Here is a 16,579-nt window from a genome sequence, read left to right as displayed (position 1 = left end):
GCGGATGATGGTTCACATGTGGCATGGAGAGCGGAGTCCAGTCAGCCTCCTTTGTTGTGTCCAGATGAGAATGTGGGTCCTCAGGTTCAACCTAAAATGGTGTCTGTTGGGATTGGGGAGGATTTGGTTTCTGGAGGGACGGATGGTAAGTTATATAAGGGTCGCATTATGAAGGATCAAAGTGTAGGTACTGCAGAAGATGATAACGGAGTGGGTGCCAAGGTGGACAGTGGCACTTCCACAGTTGGGTTGGACACGTCAAAAAATGTCTTACATAGTAAGGAGTTAAAAATCAAAAAGTTGCCCTATATGGGCGTTACTAAGCCTTTGGGGGCTCATTTAATGCTGAGTACTAAAGAGAGGATATGGAATGGTGAGTATGTTGAGCTTTTAAAGTTATTACATAGGGAGGTCCGTGCCAAGGAAGGTTCTAAAGAGGAGAAATACGAACTAGCTAAGCGCCCCAAGGTTCCTCTGAATATTGAAAACTGGACGGCGGCCTTTTTGATCTATGCCAGCGTCTATTGTGAGAAGTTCCCTGAGCGCTGCGTGTCACTGTTCAAGTATATGGATGTGATTAGGAAAGCGCAAATCACAAGGACTGATTTTGCATGGGCGCAATACAATGAGGAGTTTAGGGCGCGCATGGCTTGGGACCTGGAGGCAAAATGGGGGGAACTGGACACGGATCTCTGGCAAAACACTATGGGTTCCTCTGCTAGTGGTAAGACAATTTTTACTGCTAGTGGTTTTCCTTTGGTTTATCGCCCCTTTCAGGCGCGACCCACCCGGGGAGGGGTGGGGGCCATTCCATCAGCGCAGTCCAGTTCTGGGACCTGCTGGGATTTCAATAAAGGAGCATGCAATAGAGAGTTTTGTAAGTTCCGACATGAATGTTCCCAATGTGGAAGGAAAAATCACCCCTTGTCGAGATGTTGGGGGCCTAGGCCTGCAGGTGGGCAACAGTGGACACAGCAGGGTTCGGGACCTCACGTTACACCACAGCCTCCTCCAGCTCCCAGGGGAGGGAAATCTTCATCAGGGGTTGGGCCCAAGGGCTCATACACCGGTTAATGTCCTACATTTGGCTGACGCGTTGCAGGGTTATGGATCTGCTGAGTTGCGGAAGTTTTTATTAGCAGGTTTTCAAGAAGGTTTTCATCTGGGTTATGAGGGTCCTCGTCTGAGGCGTTGGTCTAAGAATCTAAAATCAGCAAGCGAACATAAGGCTGTGGTCCAAGAGAAGTTAAATAAAGAAGTGTGTGAGGGCAGAATGGCAGGTCCTTTTGATGATTGGCCTTTGGAGAATGTAATAATTTCACCTATTGGTGTGGTCCCCAAAAAAGAACCGGGGCATTTCAGGCTCATCCAACATTTGTCTTGGCCAGAGGGTGGTTCGGTCAATGATTTCATTGATGATGAAGCTGCTTCAGTGTCCTATTCTTCTGTTGATGTGGCTATGGCATTGGTAGTGGCAGCGGGCCCTTCTGCTCTAATGGCAAAATGCGATATTAAATCCGCATTTAGACTGCTTCCAGTCCATCCTGAGGATTGGAGTCTTCTGGGTATCCATTTCCTTGGGAAGTGGTACGTGGACAAAGCATTGCCAATGGGCTGCTCTATGTCATGTGCATTGTTTGAAACTTTCAGTACGTTTTTACAATGGTTTTTCACACAACAATGTGGACATACGTTGGTCACACATTACTTGGATGATTTCTTTTTTGTGGGTGCTGCAGATTCTTCGGACTGCCAGAATGCTCTGTTTACGTTTCAAAAACTTATGGATCATTTGGGTGTGCCACTGGCTCCTGAGAAGACCATGGGTCCTTGCGCGACCATGTCCTTTTTGGGAATAGAAATTGATTCACAGTCTATGCAGGCGCGTTTACCACTGGACAAGAAACAGAAAATGTTGGAATCGGTGGAAGTGATGTTGTCTAAAGAGAAAGTTCTGGTGAGGGAGGTTCAAGTTTTGCTGGGTCACCTTAATTTTGCATGTAGGGTGGTCAGGGCGGGCAGAACCTTCTGTAGGCGCCTGGGCAGGTCTCTGTCTGGCCATTACTTGCCGCATCACCGAGTTCGATTGTCAGCGGGGATCAAAGAGGATTTGCGTATGTGGGTCACCTTTTTGCATTCTTTCAATGGTGTGCCTCTATGCAGGGAGGTTGACTGGTTGTGGGATGTTCAGATTTTTTCTGATGCGGCTGGGAGCGATGGTTTTGGCTTGTACTGGCAAGGAAAATGGTGTGCGCAACAGTGGTCAGAGAGTTGGAAGAACGGAGGCAGGAGCATTGCATTTTTGGAATTGTTCCCAGTTGTTGTGGCAGTTACTCTGTGGGGCCAGGATTTGGCTCACAAGAAGGTTCTTTTCAGAATTGATAATATGGCTGTGGTTCAAGTGATTAACAGACAATCTGCTAGGGACATGCAAATCCTGAAACTGCTCAGAGTCTTTGTGTTAGGTTGCCTCAAGTTTGACATTTGCTTTAGGGCCCTGCACGTTCCTGGTGAGGACAATGACATTGCGGACGCTTTGTCTCGTTCACAGTGGGAGAGATTCCATGGGCTCGCTTTGGAGGCAGACGAGACGCCGACTCCCATGCCGGAGCATCTGTGGACGGTAGGCAACACAGGGTTGTTCAGCTGGTGGTAGGTTCTTTGGCTCCTTCTACTAGAATTGCCTATGAGTTAGCATGGGAGGAGTTTTTGTCTTCTGGAGCTAGTAAGAGAGAGATTCATTGGCAGAGGCAGAGGCAGTTGTTCAGTTTATTTTGTGGTTAATGGATAAAGGTTTATCTAGAGTTACTATTGTTGGGAAGTTAGCGGGCGTTTCTTTTATGGGTAAGTTGTTCTGGGGCTACTCGCCGTCTGCTGGGGAGTTAGGTAGGAGAATGTTGGAAGGGTGGTCCCGTGAGCGGGGAGGTGTTCAGGCGGTTAGGTCCCCTTTGTCATGGCAGAAATTGTTAAGTATTGTGGCAGTGTTGCCTGTGGTTTGCAAAGATAGGGCAGAAGCTTGTCTTTTTGCCACTCTGATGGTTTGGATGTTTTTTGGAGCGTTTAGAGTGTCTGAGCTGTTGGGCAACAAATTTGATAAAGGGGTGTTGTGGGGGGATGTTAATTTTTCAGTTAGAGGAGTTCATATTTGGCTTTCTCATTCAAATACGGATCAGAGGAATAAAGGCAAAGGAATTTGGTTGGAAGCGGTTTCCTCCCCGGAGACTTGCCCTTTACGATGGGCGCGATGCTGGTGGGAGTTTTCTGGTGGGATTGTTGAGCATCCTGTTTTTTCAACACCTGGATGGTTCGGTGGTTACGAATTACCAATTGCGCATGGTGTTGCGTAAAGCGCTGCGTCATCTTGGCCTTGATGAGTCATTATATGGCACACATTCTTTTAGAATCGGAGCTGCAACAGAGGCTTTTAACAGGGGTTGGTCGAGGGAGGACATTATGGGTCTGGGGCGCTTGACTTCAAACTGCTTTCAGCGCTACATCAGACGGGAGGTTGGGGAAGCGCTTGCGTCTTTTCTGTTTTGCCTCTCTGATACTTCTTTTTCTTTCAGGTTCCGTGGCTGGTCCTCGCTCTGAATTCTTGACTATTTGGATCGTGGGGCACTCCTTCATAAAGAGAGCTCAACTTCAAGCTCGTTTGAGTTATTTTGGCACTATGCTTGGCTTCAATGACCGTTTATTTAATGTTGTTTGGAAGGGTAGGGGGGTATGTTGTGGAAAGATTTGATTCCAGCCCTTAATTCTTGGTTGGTAGGTGGGGTTTGTCCGGATGTTCTGGTTATACATCTTGGGGAAAATGATTTGGGTTTGGTTAAAGGTGTTGTGCTTCTTCGAGCCATGAAAAAGGACCTTTCTTTGTTGCATCAGCATTGGTCTGGGTGTCACGTCCTTTGGACAGAACTGATTCCTAGGAGGCTTTGGAGGAATGCGGTTAAACCTAAGGCTATTGACAAGTCTCGTAGGAAGGTTAATCTGGAAGTCTCTAGGTTCTGTAGAGATTTGGGTTTTGGTCGTATTGTTCATAGTGACATTCGTTATGTTACTGTGGAATTTTTTAAGAATGATGGGGTCCATTTGTCTAGAATGGGGATGGATTTATATCTTTTGGAGCTGCGAGAGGTGCTGTCACGCTGTTTGACAATTCAAAGTTTCTTAGGTGAGTAGCGTTTTCGTATGGTGTGCTTTATGCTTTGATCACAACCCCCCCCCCCCCCCCCCCCCCCCTGTGCCTAGTTTCTTTGTCGGGGGGCAGAAAGGTGGGGTTCTGTGTTCCTTCCCCCACTGCTTTCTGGGTGGCCTATTATTTTGGTTTGACAGTTTTGGGCATGATCGGAGTTTATATTTTTGAATTGGGATTTGGTTAGGGGAAGTTGTACAGGTTGAATTCTGGTTTGGAGGCATAGGCTGGGGGATATGGACTGGCTTGGGCTGTAATTGGGGTTTTGAGATATGCTTGCGGGGCCGGTTAAAGTTATAATGTTTTAATGGGGCTGTTGTATGGTTTTAATATGTGATGGGGTATGTACGGGTGGGGGCGGGTTTTGATGAGGGGTGAGGGGCGGGGGCGGGTGTTTTGGGGATTGAAAAACAATACAATCAATTGGTAAAGGTTTAGATTGTTAGGCATTGGCCAAGGTTATTTGTTGTGTAAATGTGCACCTGTTTCAATAAAGCGGCCTTTTTCACACTCTATTTGTTTCGTGGTCTGCTCAATCTCCCCCACCCCTCCCTCCCAAGGGGGCTTGGGGGAGGGCAGCCGACCCCTGGGAGGTCCCCTTCCCCGGGCGGTTTGGGAGGGGAGGGTGGCTCCATCTTGGAGCAGTCTTTCGGGTTGGGCTTCTTTTGGGCTTGTTTTTGGTTTGCTTCGGAGCCCAATTATAAATGGATTGGGCTCCCTTCCCCGGCCACCATTTTAGGCTTAGGTGACCTGGTGGCCGGGTGTATTTTCAGTCAGTTTTTGCCCTCCCTCCCTCCCTTTGAAGGATTTTTGGGTTTTTTCTTATTTCCATTTTTGGCCAAATTATTTATTTATTTAATTTTTGGCTTAGCTGGTTGTAACAGGTGGACCTGGGTTTCTTTACATTGTTATTGTCTGTCGCTTGGAACAGGTGCGGTGCGGATTATTTTGGTTTGACAGTTTTGGGCATGATCGGAGTTTATATTTTTGAATTGGGATTTAGTCAGGGGAAGTTGTACAGGTTGAATTCTGGTTTGGAGGCATAGGCTGGGGGATATGGACTGGCTTGGGCTGTAATTGGGGTTTTGAGATATGCTTTCGGGCCGGTTGAAGTTATAATGTTTTAACGGGGCTGTTGTATGGTTTTAATATGTGATGGGGTATGTGCGGGTGGGGGCGGGTTTTGATGAGGGGTGAGGGGAGGGGGCGGGTATTTTGGGGGTTGAAAAACAATACAATCAATTGGTAAAGGTTTAGATTGTTAGGCATTGGCCGAGGTTATTTGTTGTGTAAATGTGCACCTGTTTCAATAAAGCGGCCTTTTTCACACTCTATTGGTTTCGTGGTCTGCTCACTCTCCCCCACCCCTCCCTCCCAAGCGGTGTTTTTTGCGCTCCTACGCCTGAGCAATCATGTGCGTTCTTTTACTGCCTCTTGGAGGCTGGATGGTGTGCACGGTACTTCTTTTGCAGTACTTGCGCAGCGCGCTTTGTCACCTTTGATGTTGGAACTGCCGGTCGGGAATTGTATATCCCGGTTCCTTTTTCGGCTGCGCATCGAACGTCATGCGCTCTAATTGCTCCGCGGTGGGATGAGTTTCCAACAGTCCTTCGGATACTGCCTCTGCTTTCAGTTTCCTCAGCATTCTTTTGTGTTCCCCACAGGCGGCTGTGCTGCTTGCGGTGCTACAAACTTGGTTTTGTTGTGGGCTGGCTTGCCCTCCCACACAGGGCTGGACTGGGAACCACAACAGGCCCCGGCAAAGTGCTCGGCCGGCCCCCCTCCCCACTGGGGGGGGGGGTTGGGGGTGCCGCCCAGCTCTTTCCCGGGGCCGGTTTTCGGACGATTTTGTTACAGGGCCGATTTTACAGAGATGCTGCAAAAACGGCCCTATAACAAAAACGTCCCCCACCCGTGCGGCGCACTGGGGGATTGCCCAGTGCCTGCTATGGCCAGTCCGGGCCTGCTCCCACATGCCCTTCTCTTTCACTGCCTGCCCTGTCTCACTGGGGTTCTGGCTCAGTGTTTGTACGTTTAATTGCGTGACTAGCCGTTGTCAGCTCACCTGCAAGTTTTCACGTTGTGGTGGTGGTTTCTCGCGGGGCTTGGGTTCGCACCGGCCAGTGTGATTTGGACAAGTCACTTTAACTCCCTGTGACTTTGTATCCTATGTTGATACTTTTCCATATCTAGTCTCTGTCTCCACAGGCTGTGTGTTCCGATCCTGGTGTCTCCATTATTCTGGGTTTAATGTGGTATTGGTATCCGCTTGTTGCTTTGTGCTGCGCACGTTCCCCGGACGTGGTGTCTTGCACTCCTTGTGCGCTGTTTTTCATGTGATGTCTCATGCGGTTCCTTTCTCTAACACAGGGGTTACTTCTCTCAGGCAGGTTCCACTGGCTCTGGGTGTCCGCTGCTTCTTCTGTTCTCTTTGTGCATTGTCGCACGTTTCTCGACTGGCTTCGCCTCGTTGTGTCGCTGTGGCCTTGTGCTTATGGTCTCTGTCTCTTCCCCTTTGGTTCCTTTGGTCCTGTGTTTTAGGTCCGCCGTTTTGGATTGCCTCTCTCTCTGTATGGGGCCGATCTGGTGGCACAGTGGACTTATGATCCACTGTTGGGTCCTGTGTTTGCCCTCATGGTCACAGGTTCTACTCCCGGCGGGTCCATTCAGCCTTTCATCCATCTGAGGTCTATGTTATGAGTTTCTTTGTGTAGGGTTGCAATTCACTTCTGTTATTCTGCGCCTTGAGACCCTTGGGTGATACGTGCACTTTTCATATGCACATGTTATACATCTGGTGTCACAGGTTCATGCGGGCGTGCCTTTGGTCATCCCCCGTCTTGTGCGGGGTTCCACCCAGGCCTTTCAGGGGTGGGGTTGTGGCTGTGGCGCCCCTTCTATGCCGTCTCCCGGCTTCTGTCTCCTGGTGCTCCCTTCCCGTTGCCTCTGTCACATCCTGCCTCTCTCACCGTGGGCAGCGGGATTGGTTCTCTCTCCTTCTCCGGCTCCTGGGTCCTTCGCCTGGTGGTAGTTGGTTCCCGGGCTGGTGTTGGGTCTGGGTTGCTGCACTTTATATTTCAGGGTTTCGGGCCGTCAGGAGTCTCTGCCCTTTCTTGGGTCTCTTGGCTGTGGTCTTCTATATGTTTCCAAATAAGTTGCTGTGTTGCAGCGGCTCCTGCCTCTTGTTTCCTCTGGGACCCTTCTGGCTCTTTGGCCCTTCGGTGCCTTCTGCCATACGTTCCTGTACACACCTGCTCTCATCTGTTCGCGGAGGTCTGCATGGTCGGGCCTGGTTTGTTCCTGGATGAGTCCCCGCAAGGTTATTCCTGGTGCTGTGGGCTTCCTGTGCATCCTATCTTTCAGTGGTGTTGCGGTTCTTGCCCTGGGTCAGCTCCTCCTTTTTGTATCCTCACCTTTTGGGTTGCCCTCTGTCCCTCGGGTGCTTCCTTCAGCCATGGCTCCCCTGGGGGGGTCTTTTACATACTCTTGGGGTGCTTGGTTCTCCAAGGGGTTTTTGCTCTTTGGTAGGTCTTGTGCCTCTGGTGGCATCGGCTCTCGCAGGGCACTGGTATGGTTTCTGCCATTGCTGTGGGCTGGTTGTTTCTGGTGGTTGTGGCGTTGACGTGGCTTGGCCTGGCCGTCTACTCTCGCCTCATGTACTTCAGTCTTTTGGCTCAGGGTTCTTGGTTCCTTGCAATTCGTTGAGTGTCCTCATCTTGGGTGGTGCTGGCTGGTGTATTTGCTGCTCCTGTGTACTTTGGCCTTCTCCTGTCAACGTGTGGGGTTCAATCCTGCCCGGTCTTCTTTTGACGCCTTATGGGGGGTGTTGCTCTCCTCTTTTTGATCGGCGCGGTTGGGTGACGTGCGGTTCGGCTAGCTCCCCTTCGCCTTCTTCGGTTTCTCTTCAGGGTCCTGGCAGGGTGATTCAGGTGTCCCTCGTTGGTTCTCTTACATCCCCTCAGTTATCTCTTCTGCCGTGGTTTCAACCCTTTTTCCTTGCATCAGGTGTTGGTACTTGGTGCCTCGCCGTCCTTGGTGTCCCCTCCTCCTTCCTGGTGGTTGCTCCTCTGTGGTGGTTTTCACTGTCCCCTCCTCCACTCCGCTTTCCTCTCCTGTTTCGTCTGACGCTCAGCCAGTTGGCGTTGGGGGTTTGGAAGTTGATGGCAATGATGTTGTGGCCTTGTGTTCATGGTCACAGTCCTTCCTCCACAGAGCATGTGTTCTTTTTCTGGTGTTTCCCTGGTTGTTGTTCACGGTCAATGGTTGAGGCTCTTACTATCATGAAGCTGTAGCCCTTTGGTGCGTCTTGTGTCTCTGGTAGCTCTGGCTCCCACTGCAATTGGGTTCAGTTCCTGCCACTGCTTCAAGGTTCTGGACCTAATTCCTAGCGGCCAGAACAGCTATTCTGGAACTGTGGTACAACGTTCGAGTCCTAGGGCCAGCTTTGCAATAGGATTTCTTTGCCCTTGCATCATGCTAGGTGGGGCATGGGCAATGCATGTCTTAAATGCAATTTACTGTGACGTGGCATGTTTATTCTGGAGTTAAGCGACGCAGGTCCCTGCTTTACAAACTGTACCCTTGGGGTATGCGGCCGTCGCTGGCAGTTTTTTTCTTTGCTGGGTTTCTCCCTGTTGCCTGTGAGAGGGTTCTGTGTGTGTGTTCCTTCGGTGCGTTTTGTGCTACTCTGCTCTCTGCTGCCGGTGGTCCGCCATTTTGGCTATCCGGGGGTACTCTCTCATCTCCCTTGTGTCCTTGGCTTCTTGCCTTCTGTGCAGTTTTTTCCTGTGACAGCCTGTCGTTGCTTCACCTGTTCTGCCCTGGGGATTTTCCTTTGGTCCTTCGTGCTTTGCATTCTGGTCCATTCCGTTTGGACCTGCCTACCTGGGCCTTCGTCCTGTCCGGTCCTTCTAGCTTCTAAATGTCCTTGGCTGCTCCTCTTCGGGAATGGGATACTGCTCCGTTCCCTGGTTTGCCTTGGGCTCTGGTGATCTGCCTTGTCATACGACCTCCCTTCGCCTGGTGGATATATTCTTGTCTCCCTTGGGGTTGCTCGGCGGGGCCATCGTCCTGCAAAGGCCTCTGTTCTTATTGGGTTCGGTCTGCTTCTCTGCCTGGCTAGCTCTGTCGGTAGAGCATGTGCCTCTTAATCTCAGCATCGGCATGTGACTCTTATTCTCATGGTCGTAGGTTCGAGCCCTATGTTGGGCGAAATTGGCCGTCCTGTTTCCGGGGTTCCCTCATCCCCCGGTCGTTCAGGTTCGTTCCACTCAGTGTGTGTCTTCCTCCTGGGCTTCTTTCTTGGGGCCTCATTGTTGGTACTTTGTGCTTCGGTGTCTTGGGCCTCCCCATGTGCCTTCTTCTCCAGTTTCTTTGTGGGTGGGAATGTATCTTCTGGGGATTTTGGCTCCGCCGTTTTTGTGGCTGTTCACTGGTTATGCTTGTCTGCATTGTTTTTTCCTTGGCATCCTGGATGTCTGTTTCTTTGTTCGTCCTGCGCTTGGGTATATGCTTCTTGGTGAATGTGAGGAGGAAGATGGACGAGGATGGTAATGACTTGGTTACTTACCAGTAATGTTCATTACTCTGAGTCATTGTCTTCCTCGTCACAGTCATGTTCCCTCCCTCCCGCCCTTGGTGGTGGGGGGGACGAACATCTTTTTTTAGTTTCTGCTTTTGTATTTCAGGATGTTTCCTGTTTTGGTCCCACCCTTATAGGCCAGGTACAGGTACTTCCTGTCAGGCGGCCATATTGGGTGAGGACCTTTTTAATTTATGGGTAAATGCTGTGTTCGGAACACGGGGTGCACCTTGGTGACTGTGACGAAAAAGACTATGACTCAGAGTAATGAACATTACCAGTAAGTAACCGAGTCATTACCACCTATGCAACAAATGTTTTAAACAAAATTTGAAAAGTTAAAATAGAAGGTATTGCTGCATACATGCTGCTACTGTTTGTGCCACTGCGGTATGTGGGTGCCATGGGAATGCTAATGTTATTTTTTTAAAATGCTTTTAAGTCAGGTCAGTTTTCACTGTGAAAATGTGGTGTGACCACGTTGTGTTTTGGGCCATTTTGTGTTGCGGGCACTAGGCCTACCCACATAAGTGAGGTACTATTTTTATCTGAAGACTTTGGGGAATGTGCGGTAGGGTGGAATTTTGTGGATCCACGCAGATCCCTGAACTTTCCATTTTGAGGAAAATGTGTTTTAAAAATATATATATTTTAATTTGCATTTTTTACCAATACAAAAACAACTGGCATGTCACAAGTAGTCATCCACACGCCTGAATATCCCCTCGCCCACAACCCACATTATCATCTCCATGTCAAGCACCCAAACGAAATCCAGCTCTGTCATAGGTGATGCTTTTGGTAGTCTTCTTTCACCCCCACTGAAACTCCCCCAGGGTCTGAGACACATGTCCAACCACACACCATCACCGCGCACAGCAAAATTCAAGAGGACCCATATTCTACGGAATTCCCGGGGGTACCTCTCGCTTTGTATGTGACCCTTTCTGCCGCCATATACATATCCATTCTCCTCATCCATTCTCCTAATTGAGGGGGAGTTGACGCCCCCGTGCACGTGCCACATCTCTCTTTGCCACCACTAAGGCCAACAGTGAAAAATCAGGTGTGGGCGGTTCAAGTCTATATCATTGGTTATCCCCAGTAGTATGAATTTGGGATCCAGAGGAAGTGTGGCCTCTAGCACCTTACTCATCTCTCCCAGTACTTGTATCCAATAAGTGAGGATGGTGAGGCCGTCCCAGATAATATGATAGAAGTCCCTTTGCGGGTGTCTACAACGCAGACAATTTGAATCACTGGCCCGTCCCATGCGGTACAGTCGAACCCTATCAAAATATACCCTGTGTAGTATCTTGTATTGGATGAGTCTGAGTAGGGATTTAATCGCCACTTCCCTATGGTGCATCAGGGAAGCCTCCCAATCTACTGTGTCCATCGTGAGCAAGTTCTGCACGCAAGTTTCTCTCAGTTTCCCCAGTTTGTCTGGCATGTTATTGTTCAGGGTCCTATACGTTAAAGAGACTATCTTGTTGGATATCTGTTCTTGCAGTAGGTGACCCTCCAGTGGAGCATATTCTGCCAGGGGAGAGGAGAGCGAACTCTTGGCTCTCCATGCATGGCGCAATTGTGCGTATTTAAAAATGTAGGTGTGGTGCAACCCATACTCTGTTGCCGGAGTCCTAAAGGGTTTAAGATCCCCATTCACCACCACATCTCCCAACGTAGAAATTCCAATGTCATCCCAACCTCCAAAGCCCCTGAGTTTGCGAAGCTCCCTCAACCAGGTACAGCTCCATATCAGTGTTTGTTTTGTCGGCTTACATGTACATCCCAATATCTTTGTCGCCCTATCCCATACTTTTACGGTTATTTGTGTGGCCGGAAGTAGTCGTCTCCTACCTGAGCCTCCATATAAATAAAATAAACAAGAGCGCCGTGCCATGGTATCCCTTTCTAACCTGTAGGTGAGGTGATCAACTGGAGCATGGAGCCGTTCAGTTACCGGCGCCAAATGCTCTGCCCAGTAGTATGCCTCGATGTCCGGCAGGGAAATCCCTCCATTACACTGGTTTCTGTGCAACGTACTCAGGGCTATCCTTGGTTGCTTCCCCAACCACAACAGGGAGCTCACTTCTGCATCTATCACCTTAAACGTCTGTCTAGGAAGAGGGAAATATTCATTTTGGAGGGCATACAAGAAGCGAGGCAATGTAATAATTTTAAACATTGCAGCACGGCCAAGTATCGTGAGGGGGAGGGCTTTCCATCGTAGAGCATCAGCTGCAAAGTTTATGACTTGCTGAATGTTTCTTTGGTAGGAAAGATTTCTATCCGTGGTTAGGTAGCTCCCCAAATACGTGAATCCTGTCTGCGTTACCTGGAGAGCCCCAGGGAGAGGGGGCCACGTCTCCTCAGTTCGTGGGCTATACAGGATCGATTTATGCCAGTTTATCGCATAGCCCGAGAAGGAGCCATACCTGCCCAGAAGCCTGAACAGTGCGGGACCCTAGTAGCCGGTTGAGCAATGTATAACAGGATATCATCTGCAGAGAGCGAGATCTTTTCTTTCTCTGAGTCAGTCTGTGAAATTTGGAACCCCTGTATCGCTTTTGTCTGTCTGACCTCACATGCCACTATTTCAATGGTGAGGGCAAATAGTAGTGGGGACAGAGGGCATACCTGTCCGGTGCCCCGTCTAGTGGGAAAGTCCTCAGATAATATCCAGTTTACTTTTACCCGGGCTCTTGGGTTAATATAGGAGTCCCACCCATTTTCTGAATTTGGGGCTGATGCCAAACTCAACCAAAGCCACCTCTAAAAAGGACCAATGTACAGCATCAAACGCTTTTTCGGCGTCTAGGGAGAGGAACATATGTGGGTCCTCAGGTCCCAGTACCGCCATAAGCCAATTATGGGTCCGCCGTAGATTCTGTCTGGTCGCCCTGTTTGGTAAGAAACCTGTCTGATCTAGATGCACCAGACCTGAGATTACTTGGCGCAAACGGAGGGCCAATATCTTCCCCAGTAGCTTAACCTCCACATTGAGGAGGGATATTGGGCGATAGAATGCACAATCCTCGGGGGGCTTTCTGGGTTTGTGGATGGGAATGATCGTGGCCATCCTAAGATAAGCGGGAGGGTACCCTCTTGGGCCGCGTCCCTAAACGCGCTAACAAGTGCACCGCCAGGAGGTCTGCCTCTTTTTTAAAGAATTCGGCTGGGAGTCCATTCGGGCCTGGGGACTTCCCAAGGCGTAGTCTAGTTATTGCCTCTTTAGTTTCAGTCACAGATATGTCCTCATCCGCTAAGCTCAGGGTTTGAATAGTGGATAGATATGCCAGAATCTCCTCCGGGTCACCCAGATCCCTGGCCTCATAGATATCCTTAAAATAGGAGGCAAATATCTGAACTATCTGTGTCTCCCTTCTGCGGCTGTCCCTTTTGGTCCACTATGCTTTCTATTCATCGTGCGTCCATTTCCTCACGGCTGATCCAGGCTAAGAGTTTACCAGATTTATCCCCAACATCTTATAATCTATGTAGGATCGCTTGCGCCTGCGGTTTAGCCTCTTCCGTTACTAGGGCCCTATAACACTGTTGTGTGTGAGTCAGGCGTCGGAGGACCTGTGAACATATCATTGTTCTAGCTCCAAAATGTGGGTTTCCAGAGTATTAAGCTCCTCTTGTACTTTCCGCTTCTCCCACGTTATTCGATTTTGGGCCCTATCACGGAGCACTGTCTTTAAGCTTCCCACACTATAATGCCCGATTGCACCGAGCCTACATTTTCCGCAAAATACACTGTCTGAAGCCACTCCAGGGCTATCGCCTATGGCCCCGCAGGCATCCTCCAGTTCTCCGCGGGTTTCGGCAGACAGAGCAAAGAAAGGAAGAAAACTAAAGGAATAAAAACGAAAAGGGTTGCGTATCCAGCTTGCATGCTCCGAAATGTCAATCCAGTCCACAGCCAACCTCACAAGCCCTTGTTCACGAGTGGGAATCCGTTGATGTGTCCTGTTCCATCACCAGTATTTTAGCTGCCAGGGGGTGCATAGAGGGGACCACAGCCTCCTCTTCTCTAGAGAAAGAGTCTCTGTTTTCATTTTCGAATCTGGATGGGGATGACCATGGGGACGGAGCGTGCGTGGAGCCTGCCGAGAGTCGAGAGTCCAAGGAACATCCACTACATCTTCTGAATCTGCCAGTGTCCTTTGAGGCGTATGGAGTTGCTTCCAGAGGCGACCCCTGAGAGGCTGTCAGGGTCTTAGTGATCTTTGTGAGCCCGCGGGCCGTCTGACGTCCCCCTCGGAGGACTCATCACTGCTTGTCGGCGCTTCCGTTCTTCCCAGTGTGGGACGTTCCTCCAAACAGTGCCAAGCCTCCTCAGGTGTCTGGAAGAAGTGGGATTTGCCCAAGAATAACACTTTCAGTTTTGCGGGGAAGAGTAACATATATTGAATTTTATGTTCTTGCAATTTGGTTTTTCGGAGTCAAAAGTACGTCTCTGCTTCTGTACTTCCCTACTGTAGTCTGGGAAAATCATTATGCGTGTGTTCTCATGCCGGATCTCCCCAAGTTTTCTGTCTTCCCTAAGTATCATATCTCTGTCCAGAAAGTTCAGAAAACCTGCTATCACGGGCCGCGGCTGCGCTCCTGCAGGGGGTCGGGCCATCAACGCCCTGTGGGCCCTCTCTATGACAAAACAGGTAGAGAATTTGTCTGTTGGGAAGGTGGGTAGGAGCCATGAATGCAGGAACTCAGGCATGTTCGTCCCCTCAATTCCCTCTCTAAAGCCCACAAAGCGGATGTTGTTGCGGCTTGCTCTATTTTCCGCATCGTCCACCCGCCATAGTAGGTCCTTGTGGGAGGATTGCAGTTCCGTCATTCCTTATCGCAGGCCTTGTAGTGAGTCTTCCACTTCGCCCAGCCGAGTCTCCATCTCCGTGACCCTGTCCGCCAAATTCCTGAGGTCCTGCCGTAGGAGCGATACCTCTGTGCCCACTGTGCCAATCTTCCCCTCTAGCACCGTCCTGGATGCTTGAATCGCCTGGAGGAGGGTGTCCATGTCTGAGGAGGGGGCTGAGCATTCCTCGGGGTGGGGGGGGTGATGACCTTCGTGTACTGGTCCATCTTGTCCTGCCATGGTGGCTTCAGTTTTCTGTCTCGGCCCACAATGGATGATGCTGGGCCGAGGTATGCAGGGGTTTCTCGAACTGATAATATTGTCTCAGAGAAGGTGCGCAGCTTGATCCGGTTAACCCACCTTATGGTGAATACCCCACTCCTATCGCAGAGCACCCCCACTCCGTGTGCAGCACCCCCAAAGGTGCCCCATGGTGTAGGTCTGTATACAGGCGGTCAGCGTCTCCAAGGCAGTGTGTGGCAAGCGATGGCCTGTGTGGGTCTCCCAAGTCCCGTGTCCAGTTGGCACCTCCTCCAGCCCTGTTCGCCTCCTCGAGGGCTCACGTACCACCTACAGGTAAATTGCGGCCTCCTCTGACTCCCATCACAGGTAAGAATTGCCTACTCCTCCGGGGCATTCGCCGCCAAGTTGCCCACTTACACAGGTCGGGGGCCACTGGTCCTCCTCGGCCATCTCACCTCGTTGCTTCCAAGGGGGTGAAAAAGAGTAGTCAGGGAGCGGGGGAGGCCCGCCAAACCAGCACACCTCCGGGCCTCACCATACCGCCCCAAACACCTGCTCACCAGCCTCCGCTCCCCACCAGTACTCGCCGCTTAATGTTCCTCGGGGATCAGCGCTCCCTCGGAGATCGCTCCTCTAGTTGGCCCCGTACTCCCGGCCTCCTGACTCCTCAGCACAATCGCCCTGTATGGCCTCGCCAATCTGCTGATCTGCCAAAACAGGAACCTCTGTATTCAGCCAGTCCCCTCCGGAGTCGCACCGAACACCAGCTCTGCAGGACTCCAGCGGTTCCGGGAGTCCGTCTTCTCCTGCACACGGCACTGGTTCTCAGCTGCACCTCGACCCACTCATCAGCGGTACCTCGCGACCACAGAGACAGCCCTCAGGGACCTCGTACCGCTCAGATAGACCCAGGTGGAGACGAGAGGGCAGCTCACCTCGCCGGCTCCTGTCCCATGTAGCCTCTTTGGCGTGGTCCCGGTCTCTCGGGTCTATTCCCTGCCTACTCGCTTTCTCCACGGCGCCCTTTTGGGTCTCGCTCTCAGCAGCTGATCGGGCCAAAATTTAGCCAGCGCTGCTCATCTTGGGGATTCAGTTCCATGGCCACCAACTCCAGAGGTCATCCAGGTCTCCGAATAGGTGATTTCAGTGTTCTCCGGGTCTGCAGGTCACCGGAATCAATGGCGGATTAGGCTTTCAGCTGGAGCTCGGCGAAAGCATGTCTTACTCGGCCATGCTTCTGGCCACATACCCTAAATTTTGTTTTTTTTAAACTAAATTTGAGGTTTGCAAGGGATACCCGGCAACTGAACTTGGTGAGAGGTACACAAGTCATCCAATCCTGGATTCCCCTTGGTGCCTAGTTTTAAAAAATGTACAGGTTTTCTAGGTTTCTTTGTGCGCCGACTGCGCTGGGGACCAAAATCCACAGGTAGGCACATTGCTAAAAGCAAGGCTGTGCCTAGTGGGCTGATTAGAGGCTACTGCCCCAATCTGTCTCCTGGGGGGGGGGGCAGAAAGACTGTGGTATTTTTGGGGTGTTGTGGGGGGCAGCCCACCCTCCTGAATGAAAAAAAAAATATTCCCTGATGCCTATTGGTCTTTCTGCCCCCCAGGCGGCAGATAAGGGGCTTTTGCCCCTATCTGCCTCCCAGGGGGCAGAAAGATTGTGGTATTTTTTTTTGGGGGGGGGGGGGCT

Source organism: Lissotriton vulgaris, chromosome 3_1 (assembly GCF_964263255.1).
Source record: "Lissotriton vulgaris chromosome 3_1, aLisVul1.2, whole genome shotgun sequence".
NCBI classification, from domain to species: Eukaryota; Metazoa; Chordata; class Amphibia; order Caudata; family Salamandridae; genus Lissotriton; species Lissotriton vulgaris.
The sequence above is the reverse complement of the archived record's forward strand: the minus strand, read 5'-3'. Positions refer to the sequence as shown.